The sequence below is a fragment of the Pantherophis guttatus genome, chromosome 3 (genome assembly GCF_059756535.1).
Source record: "Pantherophis guttatus breed Tessera chromosome 3, ASM5975653v1, whole genome shotgun sequence".
NCBI classification, from domain to species: domain Eukaryota; kingdom Metazoa; phylum Chordata; class Lepidosauria; order Squamata; family Colubridae; genus Pantherophis; species Pantherophis guttatus.
The window spans coordinates 144,639,466-144,662,591 of record NC_142065.1 but is presented as its reverse complement, the minus strand read 5'-3'; the positions used below and the strand labels follow the sequence as shown (position 1 = coordinate 144,662,591).

Sequence of the window (23,126 nt, the reverse complement as noted above, 5' to 3'; positions counted from 1 at the left end):
CTAATTTTCATTTTTCAAGAAAGCTTCAGGTCTGCATGATAAATATAATTCTATCGACACATCAGATTAGAAACCTATCTGTTCATATACACATTTATTTTGGAGGCAGTTGCAAGGAAATAATGAGGCTTCTAATTAAGCTTGTTACAAATGGAATTATAAATTATTTGAATTGAACCCTCTATGAAATCCTTATGAAAAATTGGTACTATTGATGGTAGATAAATTGCCTTGTACAGAGCAGCAACTATGAAGCTTATTATAATACTTTGACACTGCTGTATGAATTCAGCATTCTAGCCATTTCTTTTCCTAGATATTCTACTCTTTCCTTTCCTCTGGCCATTAAAAGTTTCACGGTGTGAGCATTTTACTCTCTTTTTACTCTTTTTTTGTGTGGTGCCCATTTAGGCTATATTTAAAAATGATGTTTCTGCAAATCTTTCAATTCTCTAAGCCTACAAAAACCTTTTCTTATGATGGAACAGCAAAACATATTTATCCTTAGTAAAATTAATCATACCTGACAAAATAATAAATATTGGGGGCTTTTCACAACATCCTGAATGGTAAATTAATCATATTCATTGGATTTGCAGAGCATGCTATAATCAGCTGACAACTAATCAGTGGAACAGCTTGCCTCCAGAAGTTGTGGAAGCTCCATCACTGGAGATTTTAAAGTAGAGATTGGACAACCATTTATCTGAAATAGTGTAGAGTCTCCTTCTTGAGCAGGGGGTTGGACTAGAAGATCTCTAAGGTCTCTTCCACTCTGTTATTCTGTTAAAATGTGGTGGGCAAATGGATGACTCTGGTTATTATAAGAACAGAATTTCTAGCGACTTCCGCTTGGCTCCGCGAGCTTTGAAGACGCTCTTTTATGAGCGCCTGATCCCCGGTTCCGTAAATGCCGCCAGAACAGCCGAAAAACAGCTGTCTGGTGGCAAAAAACCCTCTCCCCAGGCAAAGGGGAGAGAGAAGAACTGACAGGGGGGGGTAGAGCCCCCCAAGCGCGCCAGGAGGAATCCTGGGGCGCGAAGGGCGTGGGCTCCCAATTGAAGCCTGTCAAGGTGCTCCGGACCAGGGACGACTCCGCAAAAGCGAAGCTAGAAGCCGTGACCAAAATCTGCTGGGAAAAAAATGAGGGGACTTTTAACATCTTTACCTTGATTGCAGACAGAGCAAACCAGGAGAAAAAAGAAAAAAAATTGCAAGTAACACTTTAACTCCGTTTTAAAATGCAGAAAATGGCGCCTGAGGGCGGGAGGAGGAAGCTACAAGGGAAAGTGCTTGTTACGCTTGTTAACGTTTGCAACATTGATACAGCTACTGGATTACACCTTAAGAGAAAGTTTTAAAGTGGAAGTGCCTAGGAAAAGAATTTGGTATTGACTTTAACTAAAATTTTGATCTTATACTGTGTGGAAAATAGTTGGAATTGTCGACCTAATAGCTGGATAAATACAAAGTGGCTGAAATATGGCTGACAGCAGGGCTGGTGAATCAGCAAATTCTCAAGCTGTAACTGTTAAAGCTTTTCAAGAACTTCTAGAATCCTTTAATTCTGCGCTTTTGGATATAATTGAAAGAGCTTTTTCAAAAAACAACTTGGAAAATTATAAGGAGTCGTTAGATGGGCAGCAGGAAATTTTTCAGAGGAGTCTGCCCTTGGAAGATAAAGAGGCTGTTAGGACTGAAAGGCAGGCTGGCACAGCTGAAACAAAGAACTGGGTAGACGCTTCCATTCAACTGATAGAAAAGCAACAAATAGATTCTTTATTGCAAGCTGACAAACTTTATGGCAACAAATTTTGGCTATATGGACAAAGGAATGGACTGAAGGATTATACAAGCAAGAAGAGTCGAAATGGAGATCTCAAACTAGAAAAAGTGATTTCAAGAAGAGAGCGAGTATTTCAGAAACATCAACCTCAAATCAACATTTTAAAATTTTCAAAAATAAAATTGGGGGGAATGTTGAAAGAATTAATAAAAAAAAGGACTGGAAAAAATATAGAAAGAAGAGAAGAATAGAAGATTAAGTATTTGCTTTGTTTTTTCTCTCTTTGGGGAAGGAAGATTCTAGTAATAAATTGAAAAGTTTAATTACATTGGTATTAAAGGCTATTTTAGGAACTGAAAATTTGAAAGATATCTTCCTGTAGATTTTGAAATCTGCATTTGGCAAATATGTGTTTTAATGGTATTAAGAGATTTTTAAAATGTTTAACATAAGATTATATTATTTTAAAAGATATATCAGATAAATTGTGTAAGCTTTCAAGATGCCCAACTTTTTGAAGCAAAGAGGATTAATGTAAAATTCAGAATTCTATTACAAAACGATAACTAGTTTTGGATAGTAAAAGGGTTGCTTTCTAAAAAGTTAGAGGTATTAAAATGGTTAATTGAAAACTTGAAAGATATCCTCTTGTAGATTTTGAAATTTATATTTGGTAAATAAGTGTTTTAAAGGTATTAAGAGATTTTCAAAATGTTTAACATAAGATTATATTATTTTAACAGGTATATGAGATAAAATGTGTAAGATTTCAAGATACCCAATTTTTTGAAGGAAAGAGGATTAATGTTAAATTCAGAATTTTATTAGGGAGTAATGTTCAAAAAGAATGATGTTCAAAGGTATGGAAATGAAATTTACTTATGACTTTTACTGTTTGTAATATTGCTAAAGTATTGGATTATACATCAAGAAAAAGTTTTTTTTATAATTAGGATGAATGAATTTAACGGAATTGGTCTTGAGGATTTATAAAAGGGAGGTTGATGAATTGGAGCAAGGGGAGTTAAAGAACGTGTGGGAGTTTTGAAATTTATAATTAGTTTATTTTAGCATATGTTTGTTAGACGCTATACCCCGTTTTTGCTCTGGGAAGTCGGGTGGGGTGGGGAGGGTGGGATAAGGGTTGGGATGGGGAAAAAAAAGTGGTGAATAGAGAAATGTTTTAACAGAAGAAAGTATCTACGATTAGTATACAGGAGTTGCTCAGATACTAAAGGAGGAGAATATTTCACAGCAAAGAAGTTAGAAAGGAGAGAGGAGGAGAGGGTAGGAAGAGGAGAGGGAGGGAGAGGAATGGAAGAAGGAGAGGAGGAAAGGAAGGGGACAGGAGTAGGAGTGAAGGTGAGAAGGGGGAAAAGAAGAGAGAAGTGGGGGAAAGGAAAAGGAAGTAGGATGAGGTAGGAGAGGAGGAAGGAGAAAGTAGGAGAGAAGAGGAGGGAGGGAAGGGAAAGAAAGGAGGAGAAGAAGAAGGTTTGTTGTGGAATGAGGGAAGAAAGAGAAGAAGAGCAACTCCGAATGTAATTAAAATGTCCTATTTTAATGCTTTCTTTAAGGGAAACATGCATTTATTATGTATAAGAAAATGTACACTTTCTATTATGTGGGGAGGGGGAAAGGGTGGGGGGGAGAAAATTGTTTGTATTTCTTATAAAACTTTTCAATAATAAAAAAAAAAAGAACAGAATTTCTAGTCTTTGGAGCCTAGCATACTGGTTACATAAGTACCCATGTTTGGAAAAAAGAATGCATTTGGAATTAAATGGAAGAATAAATGTAATTATTGTTACATGCCCACCTGGGTATCCAGGAATAGTAAAACATGTTATTGAAACCTATTCCCAGGTATATGTTGATAGGGTTGCAATTTAAAGGCAATTATTTTCCAGCTTTTCTCAACTTGCGGTTTCCAGAATTCCCAACCAGAATGGTCACCACATGGTCTCATTCAAAAGCCACCACTTTGGCCAAACCCAACCATTTTGCCATTGAGCAGGAGATTCAAATAAGACTGTAGGCCAAGCCATTTACAGAGTTGCAGTGAGCTATTGCATCATTCCATCTGATGATCAAAACCTTTAAATATGACATTTCGTTTTTTCAGTTGATGATATTGGAAAGTTACCATTTCTTTAAGAATAGTACTGTATTCCATAGGGAATCATTGAAACGACAACTAGATTTTCCATTCAGGAAAAAAAATTGTCTCAAATTACAGTATTTTTTTTTCTTTCCAAAATGCTTCTAGAATTTCTTCCCATGATTTCTATAGTGACGGTGTTTGCTGAACACACTGTTCCATTATACTAGCTTATTCGTACCTCAGATTAAAACAAATATTGTTTAATTTGTCAATGTCATAAAGATGGCAACTGGGTGGAAACATTTTTGACAGCGTCTGCCATTTTTCTAAGTAGGAACTGGCCAAGTTTAAAAACGATGTGTCTGGAGCGTGTGGATTCCTATATAGACTGCAGTCATAAAAAGAATTCCCAGCCTTACGTTGTTGTTTTCTACATAGAGGTTGCAGATGTAGGACAACAATATTTGTGAGTTTTTAAGGGTAGAGAAATTAAGAATAAATGAATCAATCAAGTCAAATTTATTGCAGCTGGAGCCAGAAAGCAGTAGCATAGTTTCTGAATCTTTGCTGTGCAATTAAATGATCAGGTTTGAATATCTGAGCATTCCATTAAGCAATTGAAGAGAGAATCATCTAAAAAAACCAGCAAAATGATACATAAAATACAAGACATTAAACAGCGGTAATATTACACACCAATACTGCAAACATACTAGAAGGGAGACAACATTGATATATTATCTTAGAACAATGTTTCTCAACCTCAGCAACTTTAAAATGGGTAGACTTCAACCCAGCATGCTGGCTGGAGTAATCTAGTACTTGAAATCTACCCATCTTAAAGTGATTGAGGTTAAGAAACACTGTCTTAGAAGATTCTAGTACAAGTGATATGTTCATATTTTTCAGTTTGTTTTTACTAATTCTCAGTAAATTTTGTTTAACCATGTTTATTCCCTAAGCTGAATATGGTGACTCAGATAGAACAAAATTATGGTCTACAAATCATCATGGTTGGGATCATAGAATACACCAAACCAAAACCAACCAAGCCACATCTTGGCTTACCATAATGTATGAATTCAGCTACATCCACAGTCATATTCCAATTTATACACACACATACATATACATACATATATACACACATACACATATATACACACACATACATACACATATACATACTGTACATATATACATTCATATACTGTACATACATATATACACACACATATACACACAGAGACATTCATATATATACATATATATATACACATACTGTATATATATATATACACCAGTCTCTATAAATTCATTGGAAGGATATAACTTGCTTTTGACTGGATGGGCTAACCCAAGAATTTGCTTTTTTTTTTTTTTGGATCAAAACTTTTTTTTATTAGTTTATGAAAGTATAAAATACAAAGAAAAAGTTTTTAAGGATAAAATGCTGCAGTAAATAGAGGGGAAAATAGCAAAAAGCAAGAAGTTATCAAACTGTAAAAAAATAACAATTTAGAAAATCCTCTGCAAACAAACACAAAATTATATTTGAATGTACTACAGAAAATGGCTAATTTCCATTCATTTTTCCAAAGAGTTAATTAAACTTTCAGTTTTTCCTTTTAGTTTTTTTTGAGAATCAATATACTGAAACTTGATTTAACAGACCTTGATATAACCAAGCAATGGGCTAATTTCCATGATTTATATAATTTGCATAATGTAATCATGATGCAGATGATACACATGATGTAACATAGCCTTTGCAAACGATGCAAAAGACACAATCACTGAAATGATCACAGTGATTTACCTTGAACAAAATATATTTGTAATTCTAAGTGTAATTATTTAGCAGCAAAGTTTAGACAGTATATTCACCTGGAGTTAGTCCACAATAAGCCAGATAGATCTGAACTAGTTACTTAGAATAGATCAAGATCCACATATTTCTTAATAAAATTATTTTATTTCTACTGAGCTGAGCATGAGTCCTTAGGTGGGCACATTGATGCAGGCTTCTTGGCAGCAATAATAAAGTGGTTCCCATTGCCTTATTCCAGGATTTTTTTTCCAGCTTCCCAGTCCAGCCTAAAAATCCAAGCCTACCCCAAAAGTAAAAAGTACAGTTGACTCTGTTTTGCTTTTTTAGATTTAGCAAAATGTGATTTGCAGCAATAGAATGAAAATTAACAGTATTATAATCAAAATTGTGGAAATTAAGATAACTCTAAAACTATTATTTGACTTTTTTTGCAGGTGGTTAATTTTGTCCAATAGTCCAAAGTTAAACAATCAATAATAAAAGGAGAACAGGCTAAACGCTAATGTGATTTGTTTGGATTTGACTTGATATGTTGTATGAATCCAGTTAGTTGTGATTTGTATATCATGATTTATGGCTTAACATATGTATACCTAGCCATGATGACTTAGTTGATAAAGCATAATTAAACACTGTGAATATAACCATTGTGGCATTCTGAATGTATGTGTATAGATAAATGACAGACAGGCAGACAGAGTCATTTAGGTGGCCCAGAGTCATTTAGGTGAGATGGGTGGTATAGAAATGTAACAAACAAACAAACAAACAAACAAACAAACAAACAAACAAACAAACACTATTCAAATGTATCCCACAGAAAATATTAGACTGTATTTCCATTATAAAAACAGCTGTACTATGTAAAGGAGAATTAATTTCTTAGCAAGTAATATTACTTGGTTTCTTATCTGAGCTAAGTAGTTTTGCTCTGTTTTATAGATTTAAAATATTTCCTACTCATCATCCTTGACATATGGATTAGAAAATTGTCCAGAGATTATTATTTCAGTGTTGAAAAAACAGAATATAAGGAAATAGTGACAATTATTCTGAATCATACAGGGCATACTTGCATTTTATCTGGTCATCTCTATAATGTGGCTAGTTCATCTCAGGAAATACATACCACAGTGATTTATTTTAATATATATTTGTTGGGAAAAGAGATGAGGAAGCAAATAGCATGGAAATAGCATAATGACAGTCACACAGCAGAGATCTTACTAATTCCTTCAGGCCATGCCACTCAGAACGAAGAGTGCTGTCCTCCGTAACCGAACAACACCTCCTCAATGCATAAAACACTCCAACAATATTTTGTATCTGACAAGTGAAGTCCTGAAAAATGAAAATAAACGATTGGCTATGGCCATGACACCTTGATACTATGGAAAAATAAAGCAGAACATACACAAATTATTCAGCAATCAAAGACGAACAAATACATCATACATACCTGAATACGGAGCTCTGGTGGCTCAGCAGACTAAAGCACTGTTATAACATCCACTTACATCTGCTGCCTGTAATTACTGCAAGTTCAAATCTCACCAGGCTCAAGGTTGACTCAGCCTTCCATCCTTTCTAAGGTAGGTAAAATGAGGACCCAGATTATGGGGGCAATAAAATGACTTTGTATAAAATATACAAAAGTATGAAGGCTATTGCTTAACGCATTGTAAGCCGCCCTGAGTCTCCGGAGAAGGGCGGCATATAAATCAAATTAAAAAAAAAATACTGTTGCAGTCTGTCCAGGAGCTTCTGGGTACCTCCCCCTTTCTTTTTTCAATTTCCCCTTTTCCAATTTCCCAGTTTTCCAATTAAGTAGCAATTTCCCAATTGCTATTTATGGCTGTGAAACGTGGACTTTAAAAAAGGCAGATAGGAGAAGGATGGACGCCTTTGAACTGTAGTACTGGAAGCGACCATTACGCATCCCATGGACTGCAAAAATAATAAACAAAGAAGTCCTAGAGACCTTCACCAAAAATATCACTTGAAGCCAAGATAGCCAAACAGAGGCTGTCATACACTGGTTATGTCATGAGAGCTGATTCACTTAAAACATCAATCATGCTGGGAGTGATCAGAGGAAAAAAGAGAAGCCTCCCCACCTCCCAGTACCTGCTGGCTGGATACTATAAACACCAGATGACCATGGCAGATCTGAAGAAAGCAGTGTGAGACAGAAGGGCATGGAGAGTGCTGATCCATAGAGTAGACAAGGATTGGACACAGTGCTGGGAGCCAGTGCTGGGAGCCGGTTCAGGTGAACCGGTTGTTAAATTACACCCCCTCCCCACTATCAAAGTGGATCCTGGGCGCTGCGCTGCAGTGGAGAAATGGGCAACGGAGCGGCTGGCACGAGGGAAGGAGAAGAGTGCTTTTCTTCTTTCTTCTCCCTCCTTCTCCTCCTCTGGTTGTGCCAGCCGCTTGGTTGCTCATTTCTCCATTGCAGCGCAGCACCCAGGATCCCCTTTGATAGTGGGATGGGTAATTTAACTGGTTCGCCCAGGGTCAGGTTGGCCATCGCGGGAGGCTCATTCTGCATGTGTGGCAGAGCTGGAGGATGGGGATGGGACACACTTCCCACAACAGCCAACCTGACCCAGGGAGAACCGGTTGTTAAATTATTTGAATCCCACCACTGATCGGACACAACTGAATGGCTAACGATGAGCCCTTTCTTTGTCCATTCAAATAATCACACAACTTTTTAAAAGGAACCAATCCTTCACTGTGCCTCAGTTTTTAGTTGGAATTGGAAATCAGACCATGCCTTTCCTTTCTGAATGGTGCCCCTATGCCACTCTAGTCAATTTCAGAAACCGAGCTTAATAATATTATCCCATCCTAATCAGTTGCAATTCCTCGCATTCTATTTCACAATGCCTGTGGAAAATGTGCTGCTTGGTTTTCCCTGATTATATAAACAGTGTGACTTTCCCCAAACTGTTTCTCGCAAATTAAATTGATAGTACCAGAACTTTGAAACACATACTTGGCAATATATAGACACCTCAACTGCCCAAAGCAACTGTCATTAAAAGCACTGAGGAAAAAAAAAAAATAGACCTTTGCGGGAAAACGGGTAGTGTATATGCCATGTGCTCCAAGAGAGAGGCAATCAGTGTGCTTATGGGTGCAACATTTGTGTACATCTATATTTTTGTCTATCTCCCCAAAGCTGTGAACTCCAATGGGCAATCACTTTCCAAGCTCTCGGGCAAAGATATTCAATATCTCTACATTTTTTAACTGGCAAAGGCCAATGCAATTGAACCTGAAATTTGAGGAATCGGCTCTTTCTCCTCACAATGCATTTTAATATAGTCTACATAAAATTGCGGTGTGAACATTTGAAGGATAAGGAATGGCTGCCTTCAGAGGAGTGAATTATATAAGCTCTATGCTACTTGCCAAGCAATTGGCCTGTAAAGGAATCCTGGAACTTCCTGCTGTTGAAGGAGCAAAGAGCATAAAATAAAAGGAACTTACTGATAACAATTGAGTAGCTTTAGCTCCTTGCAATTTTTTTCCCCTTCCCCATCCAGCAGTAGTTCTGGAAATACAATAAACAAGCATTCAGGGCACTGAAAGACAGCAAGATGTATGAAGCCATGTCCTCTCGTCAAAAGAAATTAAATATTGGTAAATTCATTCAATAGATTTTTTGAAACAAGTAAAATGTGGTTAATGCATGAGTCGTTAGGATGTAATTTAACAATACAAGTGAACTCTGATTGGAATATTCCTTCTCATTATTTTCTGACATCATTGAAATAACTTGCTTTAACTGTTGATTTTATTTGTCAGTAGTGGCAGTTTTGAAACCCTTCTTTCTTTCCTGTTTTTTTTTTGTTGTTGTTGTTGTTTCTGTTCTGCAATAACATTTATGTGTTTTCCTATAGCACCAATGAGGCTTCCATGTCTCCGAGGTACAATTTGGAACAACTCTCTTCAGCATACGGATTAAAAACGTAATCCGCTTTCTATCTACTGGTAGACTTGGATAATAATGAAGTACAACTCCAATATGAGTTCTAGCTGGATTTTCCCCACCCCAAACCTTTATATCCATTCTAATGCAACTTTTAAAGATGTCCCAGTAAGGTTATGCTACTCACCCCTTAATTATTATTTTTTACGCTGATCCTCAACATCAAAATATTTTTTCATTTTTTCCTGTCTTAATCTTAACCATCCCTTGTTCTCTTTTATTACACAACTATTTTTTTCCCTTTATACACATTATGTGATTTTCTCTCATTATTTTTTTAGCCAACATTTTCTTTATATGCATTTTTCTCATACATTGCCACTTTCACTTCAACTTTTCACCAAGTGGTCTGTTTACATACTCCTTATAACTTCACATGTTTGTGTGGCACTATAAAACATAGTTCTTTTTCATTATATTTCAAATAGTTTCTACATACCATTTCCTTATTTCTGTTTTTCATTCATTCTGTCGGGAGATTAAACTATTTTCTTTTTTACACAAGATGCATATTTCTTTTTGTTTATTACTTTCACTCTAGTTTCTTCCTTCATTGAGAACCTTTCATCATTCATGTATGTGTATGTTGTGACCCGTACACGGCCTTTGCAGCTAGTGAGGAGACTGGTGTGGTGCTGCGCCAGCAGCCTGTACAGCTGGCACTCGAGTCGGACAATGAGGAGGCTGGAGAAGATGTGATGCCAGAGGCGGGGATTCAGCCAGGGCCTTCAGAAGCTCCAGAAGCTCCCTTAAGTGAAGAGGATGAAGAGAAGGAACCTCTTCTCAATGCACAGGCGCGCTGTTAGGATATGGTGTAAACCTAACAAGTTATCCAGGCAATATATGTGTTTTATAACTTTAAATGTATTCTGTAACTCTAAGATGTAATGCTGAGTAATTGTACTGCTGAGTCATTGTAATGACTAATGACTGCTGACTAACTGCTGACTGCAATTATCATAATTGTACTGTTGAGTCATTGCACTGCTGACTTCACTTATCTTAAGTGGATAATTACTAGTGTAAACTGTATATAAGGAGAGAGCCGAGCTATAGTCATTGTTGGACCTGCTCTCATCATTGTTTGACTTGCTGTTTGACTGGAACTGTTGATTGGAACTGTTACTGTCGTCGTGTGAAGAAGTGGATGGATCTGCTATCATTGTGATTTGTTACCAGCGTTGAATTGCTGTTTGTCTGGTAAGAAGATATCTGTGACTTCGGATTGATTTGAATGGCTAAAGACTTGGATTGACTAAAAGACTATGCAACTTTTTTTCATTACAAAGTAAAAGCTTTGTTAAACCAGTTTGTATGTATTGTATTCATTGCTCTCAGTACCATTTCTCTGTGCACTTACTCTGCTGGTTGGTAACACAACAATATCCTTAACATGCGCAGAGCTGCCAAAAGGCAGGAGTGGCTCCTCAGAAGGAGGTCTCCTCAAGAGTAAGGCGTGGGGCTAATTGGCCACTCCCTTAGCCTATTTAAGGAGGAACACCGACTGAAGCAATTTGCAGGGAACAATTTAGTTCACATACCTTCGTGTCTTGTCTTGCTTAACTTATCAGCTTCCTGCAAATTGCTTCTGGGTATGTGTGAATGTGTGTGTGTGTGTACTTAACTTGCCAAAAGCCTACCAACCACATTTAACACACCATTCAATTTCCTTTATTGTATCACTTTCCATTGAAATCCATTAGCCAAGGTATATGTAGTGGTCTACCACATCTAATTCTATACACACACACTTAGTATTTCATAAACTAGACTTGGCAAAGATGGAATAAGAATCAATTGCACCTATTTAAATCACTTCAGATTTGCAGATGATGTTGTTCTCTTCTCATAAGACCAGAAGAACTACAAAGACACATACAAGAGCTGCACAAAGCAGGAGAACCATTTGGCTTAAAAATAAATATGAAAAGAGCCAAATTATGTTTCATAAATTCACCAAAGAAAGAATTTTTTTTAGATCTTGAGAAGAATTAGATGTAGTAGATCACTACATATACCTTGACCAATGGATTTCAATGGAAAGTGATACAATAAAGGAAATTGAATGGCATGCTAAATGTAGTTGGTAGGCTTTCGGCAAGTTAAGCATAATTTTCAAGAACAATCTCCCCCTATCCCTGAAGAGAAAAGTTTTCGATCAGTGTGTGCTACCTGCTCTAACATATGCCAGTGAAACATGGATACTACCCTCACAACTGATACAAAAGCTACAAGTGGCATGAAGAGCCATGGAAAGATACCATGCTCGGCATCACAAGACAAGATAGAAAGACTTGCACATGGTTTAGAGAACAAACAAAAGTATACGATATCATCAAGAGAGTAAAAGAATTGAAATAGAAATGGGCTGGTCACATAGGAAGAAGAACTGATGGCAGGTGGACCAAAGCAGTCTTAGAATGGATTCCACTTGATAAAAGTGTTCACAAAAGAGACCTAAAACAAGATGAATCAACAACATCAGCAAGTATTACTGGCCCAATTGGCAAAAGAAAACTCAGGATTGTATTGATTTGAAACATGTGGAAGAGGCCTTCATCCTACAGTCAGTGCATAGACAATAGCTAAAACATTGATGTTATGTGTATATGTATATTTCTCTAGAAAAATATCTTTTTGATAATGTAATTTAAATATAAGTCACGTGTATGTAAAAAGTTAAAATCTCAGATGTTTTCCCACGTCATTAAAAGTCTGTTAGCTAAAATGCTTAAAATCTTAAAATCCTGGCTAAAATCCCAGCTCAAAATCCTCTAAAATCCTAACAAAACACTTTGTAAGGTCTCTTAAAAACTTTGTCTAAAATCCTAACAAACACTTTAAAGGTTTTTTTGACAACTTTTTGACAAGCTCTCTAACTTGTCATCATCGGGCCCCTACTTTCAGTTTAGAAGCTGTGGGTATGCTGCGAGGTCAGAATTGTCGCTTTTCTCTGTTCGCTGCTGCTGAAGTATGCTGGTTAGCCTGCAACTCTGTGTCCTGACTGGATTACTATGATTGGCAGAATGCCCAGAAGCAATTTGCAGGAAGCTGATAAGATAAGCAAGACAAGACATGAAGGTATGTGAACTAAGTTGTTCCCTGCAAATATCACACAGGGGGGAGGGGGAGGGAGTATTCATAGTTTTAGATTATAGATGTATATGTGTGTGTGTATGTATGTGTGTAGTCTAAAGCTATGAATGCTCTGTCCCTCTATCTCTCTCTATATATATTACACACACACACACACATACATATATTTATATATGACTTATAAATATATCTTTTTCTAGGCAAATATTCACCAATCACTTTTCTCATTATTCTTCTGTACTGCATTACCCAATCATTTTCTCACTATTCTCTCATTTCATTGCTACCTATCTGTATATTAGTCCTAATACAATAACTATTTTCCCATGGATTGTATCCATGCACTGTGTTGCATATTTTTCTCCAAACTTATCTCTGGTTCTTTATTTTTATTTATTTATTAAACTTATGTGCCACCATCTTGCTGAAAGTAACTCTAGGCACATGCACCAACAATATAGATTCATATTACATATTGTAGTGCTTTTATTCCTAAATAAATTAAATTACTCTACAGGAGAGAATTAACCCAACCTATCTGGTCACATAAGGAGAAACGGCTCTTAGTACCCTATTTTGAGGACATAAAGGGAACTGAGGCAAGGAGATGCTATTTCTCAGTTGCAGTGCCAATCTCTGGAACAGTCTCTATGTGAAGATTAGGTTGCTCCCCTCCCTGATTTCATTCAGAAAGATGTTGAAACCAGAATTGTTTTAACCAGATTGGACTTTTATTTTTGAGTTGTTTTATTTTTGAATTATTTTATTGTTGCTTGGTTTTTATGCCTACCGTCATTTCCTCACATGTGTTCATCAATCTGAATACACAAAACTGGACTACCATTCATTCCTTTCACTTCTTACATTTTCTCATATTGTAGACACAGAAACTATTTTATTTTTCTTATTCACTTTGCTTATTATTTCATGCTTTCCCAGATATACCTTTTAAGCTGCAACTTTCCATACACCATACTTATCCATGGTCTATCATGGTTTTTGTCAACTGAAACTTTCACATAATGCATTTTAGTAAAATAGACTACATTAGGTGAAAATCTTAGTTGTGTACCTATATCACATGCACCTTCCCCAAATGTGGTCATGGTAGGATCTTAAATTTAGAGTCTATATTGCAAGTTGAAATATTTTTCCCTCACCCCACAATTTGGAAGCACAGACAATATAGCAACACACTCAGAGATGGTCCTTTCATTCTCACAAAATGCAGCTCATCCAATTGTAAAGCAAGGTTGGGGATGTACTGTAGGTATGTAGCACTCAATAAGGTTAGGTAGAATTATACAGAAGGAGTAGAGTCTTAAAATAGCCTCTTTTAAAATCATTTAGGGCTTCAGAGTTGAAAACCAACACTTTGAATTGCACAAAACTTCCAGCCGGTGAAGTTGGTTTAACTCATAACCACAGACCTGTGGTCATGGTGACCGCAACAGTTTTCCAAAATGTTTGGCACACCCCTATTTTTAGAAATGGACCATTCCAGTTGTGAATAGCTTTTGTTTTCCCACCAATAAGAGTGTATGCAGGATTTCACTTGCATCAGTTATTTTCTGTAGCGGCATTTGAATTTGAGTTTCGGTCATTTTGACCGCAGATCTTTGTTAACGTATTTTTATTTTATGTCAGGGCCACGTTTTCTGCCAAAAAGAGTATGATTTAAAGATCCAAACTTCGAAGAAACTATTCTAAAATGGTATGGAGAAGCAGAGAGTGATCTGAGTGAAGTGGAATTGGATTGTGACAAAAAATTTGTAATGGACGATGAGGAACCCGCCACTGCCACCAATACTGACATCAAAGATGATGAAGCTCCCAATGAAATTGATGTCCAGGTACAATCTACGTCATGCAATAATTTATATGGCAAGAACAAATTCAAATAGACTTCTGCACCTCTGGAAGCAATAGATCCAGAACCACTAGTCACAATATTGTTGTGCAATTACCTGGACTAGGGCCAGCAGCTAGAAATCTCAGAAATTCACCTACTCCCCTATAGATCTGGAAATTATTATATTCTAAAGAAATTATTAGCACCATCATTCAGTAGACCAATCAGTGGTGGGTTGCCCCCGGTTCGCACCGGTTCCATAGAACTAGTAATAAAACCGACGGGAGGCTCACCCACTGACCCTGATGTCATCAAAATGCTTCTGTGCAAGCACAGAAGCTTCTGCACTTCTGTGCAGAAGAGTGTGTGTAGCCCCATTGTGAACTGGTAGTAAAGGTAAGTAGAACCCACCCCTAAGACCAATGTAAAAATTAGCGGAGAAAGACTGAAGTTCAAGGATGGAGAAACAAAAAGTGACCTGCGCGATGTGAATTTGATAGAGATCAATACATTTTTTGGTTTACTGCTCTATATATCAATTTTTAGATCCAACCATGAAAACATAAAATGTCTTTTTCTTACTGAGGTCATTATGACCTCATGTCTGTAATAGCGTAGCTGAAATAGTAGGTCTGTGGTTAAGAGTTAAAAATAGAGTTATGACAATTATTGTATACATCAGAAAAATAAAAGCTGAAAATGAGGTCCGTTCAGCTTTTTTCATTCACTGTTGAATTCTGTCACATATATCCATGACAATGGGAGGATTGTTCTTCTAAGAAACTGATAAATTATTTTACCTTTTATTTACTATTTTATTTTAATACCGATAATTTATATTGAACTCTACAGCAAATCAAATATGCTTCACATATCAATTCATCCTCCTTGCTACTGGCATCTCTGGGGAAAGAGGACAATTTGTTAGAAAATAGGTAAAAAGGAAATTTTAAGCTTTCAAAATCTTGCATTAGGAATGCACCATATCAGATACATCAACATATATAACAAAAGAATGATTAAAATTCAACCGCTTATGACAGCGGCACAAAACACAAAACTACTAACACAGAATAGTTCTTAACTTCTGAAAGGCTTTTCAGCATGTACAAATCTAACAAATCTTCTTAAGTTTACTCTTTCTGGTTAAGTCTGTGAGAGCATTTGCTTTTATGGGAAACAGAAGGCTATATTGTTGTTGTTGGACAGTATTACGTGGTCTGTTGTGTGGATGTTTAGGTGGTTTAGGACTGGGGAATTTGTGGTGGGTGGGGTGTGTTTGGAGATTGTTATGTGTGTTGGACCTGGTCTTTGGGTGTTAAGTGAATTTCGTTGTATGGGTATACTGTGTATACACGTACAATGACAATGAAGTTATTATTATTGTTATTGTCCGTAGTACCTCTTGAATCATGGCATTACTTCTGTCTCAGTAGTTGGAGATTGCATCTGTTGGGCAGCTGGCACCTTCTGGCCTTCTGATTTAATTTCTTGTTGAGGAGTTATGCAGCAAAACTAATGCAGTTCAGAATAACCAGATGATATTTGGCTGGATTAATGACTGAGCCAGCTTTCCTAAAACTCGAGATGCCATTCTTCCTGGAAATACAGTTCTGGATTGAGCCTCCAATTATTTTGATGGTGTGAGTTTAAATCTTGCTTTTCACACCATTTAGCTGGAGCTGTCAACATTCATCAGAGAAAATACAACATGCAAAGGCCTTCTTGTGAACCTTTTCCTTTATTAGGGTTGCCAGGTCTGCTTCCAAAAAATAGCAGACAAGCGGGGGGGGGGGGGGAGCAGTAAAGTAGTAAAAAAATAAAAAAAGTTTTTACAATTAAATTATATATTTTCTTACAAACATTTTAACACCTATTAAAATAATCACTTCAAAACTTTACTTAAAATTCAAAACATCAAATTTATTATTATAATATGTAAAATATTAAATTACATTTTACTTTGCCGTCGTGTGTATTTTTTATTTGACTGCGCAGCTTTGATCAATTCTTTGTGTTTAAGGAATAATTCTTTAATTTCAGTACAATGTTGAGAAATATTTAAAAATATACAAAGTTCACTTCGAACTGATGGTACAAGCAGTCGGTTACGTTCGTCAGTCCTCAGATTTCCCATGACGCTGAAAATTCGTTCAACGTTTGCATTTGATACTGGAATTGATGCACAATACTGGAACAGTTTCAGTAAACTCAGAGCTGGCTCTTTCTTGAAAAAGTTCGTCCATTTATCAAGGGATGAATCGCCCTGCAGATGAACATAAACTTCTTCTAAGGCAGAAATTTCATCGAAGAGAGTGTTGGGTGGAAGTTCTTCTTGCCATGGTGATAATAACCAGATGTTCGTCATTTCTTCTAAAGTTGGAGGATTATTGCGATCAATTAGATTGAAACAACTTAGTGTCTCATATACTGAATCGGTGAAATTATACCACTTTTCTAGGTACACAATGGCTCTTTGATACACGTTGATGGCTTCTTTCTTGAACTTTTGCACGGCATTCTCAGGCAAATGTTTTTTATGTAAGGCAAATAAAACTTTCATTCCAAAAAACTGCTCATCGTATTTTTTTTGCAAAGAATCACGCAGCTTACACATGATAATGTGAAGATCACATGGAAGAATTTTCTTGCTTTCCAGCTTCAGTAGGATTTCAGGGTTCCCAGGCGAAACGCAGCAACACAGAGAATACAGCTCGTTCTTTCAATGCTGGTTTATTGCGCGTTAACCCAGGCACACTGCGTTCTCAGAAAGACTCGAAATCAGCGCTACAGCTGACCGGAGCGGCACATTTAAATAGCCCGCCCCAGCAACGGCATGGATATAGACATGCCCACGCCCCATAACACCGGATCCGGCATCCCATAGGCATCATGGGACCAGCTGCTGTCATCTTGCCGCCGGATGCACCCCAGCAGTAAGGAAATAGAGAGACACCTATCCCCAGTGTAGCCATCCGCCCCACCCTGCAGACGACCGCCTAACACCCAGTGCCACCACCACCAGCCCTGTGAACACAGCTCCGTCCCCTCTTCTAAGGCTGCTGTTTTGCCCCATCGCCCCGTCCTCTGCACCATCTCGCATCAGCGTTGTCGAGCATATCATGGGGCTCGACAAGCGGCTCCCCTTTCACCATGGGTTTTCCTGAAACACAGACATAATTAGAGGCGTTAACAACAGGCTGTGGCTTTTGGGGGTATTTTCTATGGAATTGTCTTACTAGGCGCTTCGCATTCAGATCCGTGGTGGCTACCCACGATGCTTCCTCACAGGGGTATCCCTTCCATTAGACAAGATATTTAAGTTTCCCCCTACTCAGTTTGGCATCGAGAATTTCATCGATTTCGTAATGGCCCTCCATGACAGGACCGGGACGGTCCGGGATGTCTCGGGTTAGGTTAACAGGTTTGATAAGACTGCTGTGAAACACAGGATGTATTTTCCCTAACAGAGGAGGTAGTTTCAGTGCAACCGTGACGGGGTTTATCACCTTCGTTACGGGGAATGGGCCTAGATATTTTGGACCCAGTTTACGACTAGGGACCCGTAATTTGATATATTTGGTGGAGAGGTACATCATGTCTCCCACTCGCAGGGTCTGCAGGGGTAGCCGCTTTTTGTCCGCCTGCCTCTTGTATTCAGCGGCGGCCTTGTCTAAGGCATCCCGAACCCGGGGCCACAACAATTTAACCTTTTCAGCCCATTCTTGGAGTAGTACCATGGTATCTGACTGTTGTTCTAGTTCTGGTATGGCCATAAAGTCTTTACCCATCACTACTCGAAATGGAGTGAACCCCGTACTGCCATGAACCGTATTGTTATATGCGACCTCTGCAAAAGGCAATAAAGAGGACCAATCGTTCTGTTGATACGAGACATAGCAGCAGAGATAGCGTTCAACCATGGCATTTGCGCATTCGGCTGCCCCATTTGTGCTGGGATGAAAGGCAGAACTGAGCCCTTGGGTTGACCCAATAGCCTGCAGGAAGTTTCGCCAGAACCGGGCCGTGAATTGTACCCCCCTGTCCGAGATTATGCGTCAGGGTACTCCATGTAACCTGTATATATGTTGGATAAATAGTTTCATTAATCGGTGGGCTGAGGGCAGCCCGCCACAAGGAATAAAATGGGCCTGTTTAGAAAACAGGTCTATCATGGTCCATATGACTGTGTTACCATTGCTTTCTGGGAGGTCAACCACGAAATCCATCGTGATCTCTTTCCATGGTTGACTAGGTGTAGCCATTGATTGCAATAGGCATAGAGGCTTTCCGGTGCGTGGCTTGGTCTTTGCGCACAACGAACAGCTCCGCACATATGTTTCTATATCGTTTCGCATCTGTGGCCACCAAAATTGTTGCCGGGCTAAATGGAGGGTTTTCAGAAACCCAAAGTGTCCAGCAGATTTGTTATCATGACTTCGTCATAACACTGCATTATGAACATCCTTTGGGACATATAGTTTATTCCCCTTCCACGCCAGCCCGTCCCTATGTGTAAGCAGCTGCTTGTTCCTTTGCAACCATTCATCATGTTCAAGGCCTTGCCGTAACACCTCCTCCCATGTGGGATTCCCCTCCACCCGCAAGGTGATATTGTTGTTTCCCATGGACTCCTCAGGTACCATGGCTTGTACAACCTCAGCCCGTTTACTATGGAATTGCGGCATTCGGGATAAAGCATCGGCAAGAAAGTTCTTCCCACCTGGTACGTATTTTAGCACAAATTTGAATCGTTGGAAATAGTGGGCCCAACGTACCTGTTTGGGAGATAACCTCCTAGGTTATAGCAAAGCTATTAGGTTTTGGTGGTCTGTCCAGACCTCAAATGGTACTGATGCCCCCTCCAGTAGGTGGCGCCAGGTGAGGAGTGCCCAGCGGACAGCGAAGGCTTCCTTTTCCCATATAGCCCACCCCCATTTCGATACTTTGACGTATAGCCGAGCCTTTAACAGCTGTTCTAATACCTGGCACACAAGGGTTACATGTTCTTCCATGGTTCTAGTATACACGAGAATGTCGTCCAAGTATACTAATACGCCATGATACAAATACTCATGGAGGACCTCATTAATTAACTGCATAAAAACTGCAGGTGCACCTTGAAGACCGAAGGGCATAACACAGAATTTGTAACTACCCAAAGGACAGTTGAACGTGGTTTTCCACTCATCCCCTTGTTTGACCCAAACCCGATAATACGCTTCCCTTAGATCCAATTTTCTGAAATATGTGCCCGTGGCTAAGGCAGCTAACAAGTCCTTCATTAAGGGGAGAGGATACAAGGGCTCTACACTAACTGCGTTCAAACCCCGGTAGTCCACACACAGATGAAGACCGCCATCTTTCTTTTCCCGGAAGAGTACAGGGACGGCCATGTGTGAACGAATGGGTTGTATAAACCCTCTGGCTAAGTTCTTATCGATGTATTTGCGCAGTTCCTCCACCTCTTTCGGGGCCATCGCGTACATACGCGATTTTGGTAACTTAACCCCAGGAACCAGCTCAATAGCGCAATCCGTTGTCCTGTGTGGTGGCAGGGTATCGCACTCTTTTTCATCAAAGACTCTGCTAGATCTGCATACTCGTCAGGCACTCCAGGTATTGGCATCATCTTACGTCCCAACGACACCCCCCCTCCTGTTGACAGTGGACTCAAGGAACATGGCTCTGGTCCCAGTTCGAGGCGGAGTTTCCGGAAACCCCCTCCCACCAAATGGTGGGTTTCCATTTATCCAGCCAGGCTAGGCCTAGAATAACGGGTTCAATCATTGTGTCCACCACCACAAACCGTAACTGCTCCCAATGTGTCCCTATCTCCATCCTGACTAATTCTGTCATATGTGTGACGGGAGCCCCCCCTAGGGTAGACCTATCCATCTGCTCAAATGCTATTGGTGTCTTCAGGGGAAGTAACTGAAGGCCTAGCCTTGTAGCCAGTGCTCGTCTCATCAAACACCATGTGCAACCGGAATCAATAAGTGCCTCTTGTTGAATCGTCACCACTCCGTGGGAACTCTTCAGAGTCACCGGGATAAGGAAGGGACGGATGGGTTCACTTACCATTAGATCCTTAGTTCCTTCCTCATCATCGCTGTCTGCTACTATCACCGGTACAATACCAGGGTGTGACATTGGTCCGAATTCCTTCTTTGGCGTTCTGTTGTCGGCCTGTCCTGCCTGAAGAACCCCTCTGGTTCTTTCGGGACTTGTTCGGGTTCGGCCCTTCCCGCTTGGAGTTGTGGTGGCAGGTACGGTTACTTGCGCCGGTGGTAGTGGGCAGTCCAGGGCTCTATGTCCTATTTGGTTACAATGGAAACACCGTAACAGCCGGCGAGTAGTATCCGAGGGTCAGGGGTCGGGCTTCCCTCGTTCCACAGCTCTCGGGGGTGACGGTCTCTCGGGCAGCCACCTCGTTTGGGGTGGTCCCACGCTTGGTCATACACGGAATTCACGTAACCCCACATCAAGGTCTATCGCTGCCATACACCATTCCGATAAGCGGGGTGGCAAACCCCTATACACACACGCCTGTTGTAACTCGTGGTCCAAGCCAAGGTGGAATTGATGGACAAACATACGTTCGGGCCAAGTACGAACCCTCCCTGCTAACTTCCGGAATTCCTTGATGTACTCTTTGGCAGGGCGCCCTCTTTGTTTTAAAGCGACTAGTTCTCCTTCAACTATTTGGATTCTGGTGTCATCCTCGAACCGGGCTCTAAAGCCCTCGAGAAATAACCCAACATCAGTTAATTACTGAGCATGGTCGCTGTGGAGATCTGCTACCCAGTATGCGGCCTCCCCTGTTAACGTCATGGTGATAGCGACCACCATAGACCACTGTGATGGGTATAAACGTCCACATAGGTCGATATAACTCAGGACCTGGCTCAGGAAGAGGGCTACCCTGTCTGGGTTTCCATCAAAAGTGGTCTGTAAAGGGGGGTCCACACCGGTTGATGACCCCACACCCCAAAAGGCCTGTGTCCAGGCAGCGGTGGCTGGGGTCCATATGGCCCCAGTGCTCCTGCTGGAATATGTCTGCCTCCCTGGGAGCCAGCTCTGCCAGCCTGCCCCTGGCAAAGAGCCCCATAGCCCATTCCTGTGCTGCCCCCGTGGGAGGTGGTTGGTGGCTCAGTTGTCCTGGGCTTCCCTGTTAGCGGGCCCTGTGGACCTACCCACAGTTTCGGACTTGCCAAGCGAAACCAGGTTTCCATTCCAGACAACCCTGACAGTCCATGCCAGGTGTTGCTGGGCTCCCTTCCAGCCATCCAAGGTTGCCGTGACTGTGCGTCACGGAAACTAGCTTCACCAAACCGCTCACGGAGTATGTCCATAGTGGAATGAACCAACCCCGTCGAATAATTCCATTCACCATCCTCATCCTCCACCCACCGCCTTTCTCTCCACCCTTGGAAGCATTCGCTAAAGGAAGGAGACGATATGTCCTTTACACTAGCCAGTGCAGGGCTTTGCCACCACTCCCCAGCGGATGGCTGAGAGCCTATTGACTGGGCAACCTCACTCCGGGTAACACCGACCTCAGCTGCCTCTCCGCCTTGGCTGCGGCTGCGAGCCCACTCCTTGGGGCGCACCGTCAACTGCTCGGTCTCCATTGAACCCTCCACCGGCATTTCTTCCTGTTGCTCGAGGGGGAAGAGAGCGGTATCCACGCCCTCAGCCATCCTGGTCAAATGAAGGGTAGCGCTGATTTCCTTTCAGGGTTCCCAGGCAAAATGCAGCAACACAGAGAATACAGCTCGTTCTTTCAATGCTGGTTTATTGCGCATTAACCCAGGCACACACTGCATTCTCAGAAAGACTCAAAATCAGCGCTACAGCTGACCACATTTAAATAGCCCGCCCCAGCAATGGCATGGATATAGACACGCCCACGCCCCATAACGCTGGATCCGGCATCCCATAGGCATCATGGGACCGGCTGCTGTCATCTCGCCGCCGGATGCGCCCCAGCAGTAAGGAAATACAAAGACACCTATCCCTGGCGTAGCCGTCCACCCCACCCCGCAGACGACCGCCTAACACCCAGTGCCACCACCACCAGCCCTGTGAACACAGCTCCGTCCCCTCTTCTAGGGCTGCCGTTTTGCCCCATCGCCCCGTCCTCCGCACCATCTCGCATCAGTATTGTCGAGCATATCGTGGGGCTCGACATAGGGTGTCTTGCATTATTGACATGAAGAAGTGCGTGAAATATAAATACAATTCTGAAATTGTTGGTTCATCGTCCTTTGCGAGTTCATTTTCCTGATCCGAAATAAGGTTCTAGATAACCTTATGGCACTCATCAGATCCAAGAGAAATAAAATACAATTTTAGAGGTATCCAGTTTAAAAGAAGTCTTTCGACCGCTTTAAACAAACTTAACCAACGTGTTGGAACATGGCGCAAAACTTCATGGAATTCTGACTCGCAAAA

The 23,126-nt window shown here is 40.3% G+C and overlaps 1 long non-coding RNA gene across 1 annotated transcript in view; it reads right to left on the bottom strand.

The window, feature by feature from the left end:
* LOC117672443 (uncharacterized) overlaps nucleotides 1-23,126 on the bottom strand; it is a 69,105-nt gene that overhangs the window by 6,744 nt on the left and 39,235 nt on the right. The window contains exons 2-3 of the long non-coding RNA XR_009620229.1: nucleotides 9,220-9,283; nucleotides 6,946-7,059 (exon numbers count right to left, since the gene is read on the bottom strand). This is a non-coding gene — a long non-coding RNA (uncharacterized LOC117672443). The remainder of the gene's footprint in view (nucleotides 1-6,945; nucleotides 7,060-9,219; nucleotides 9,284-23,126) is intronic.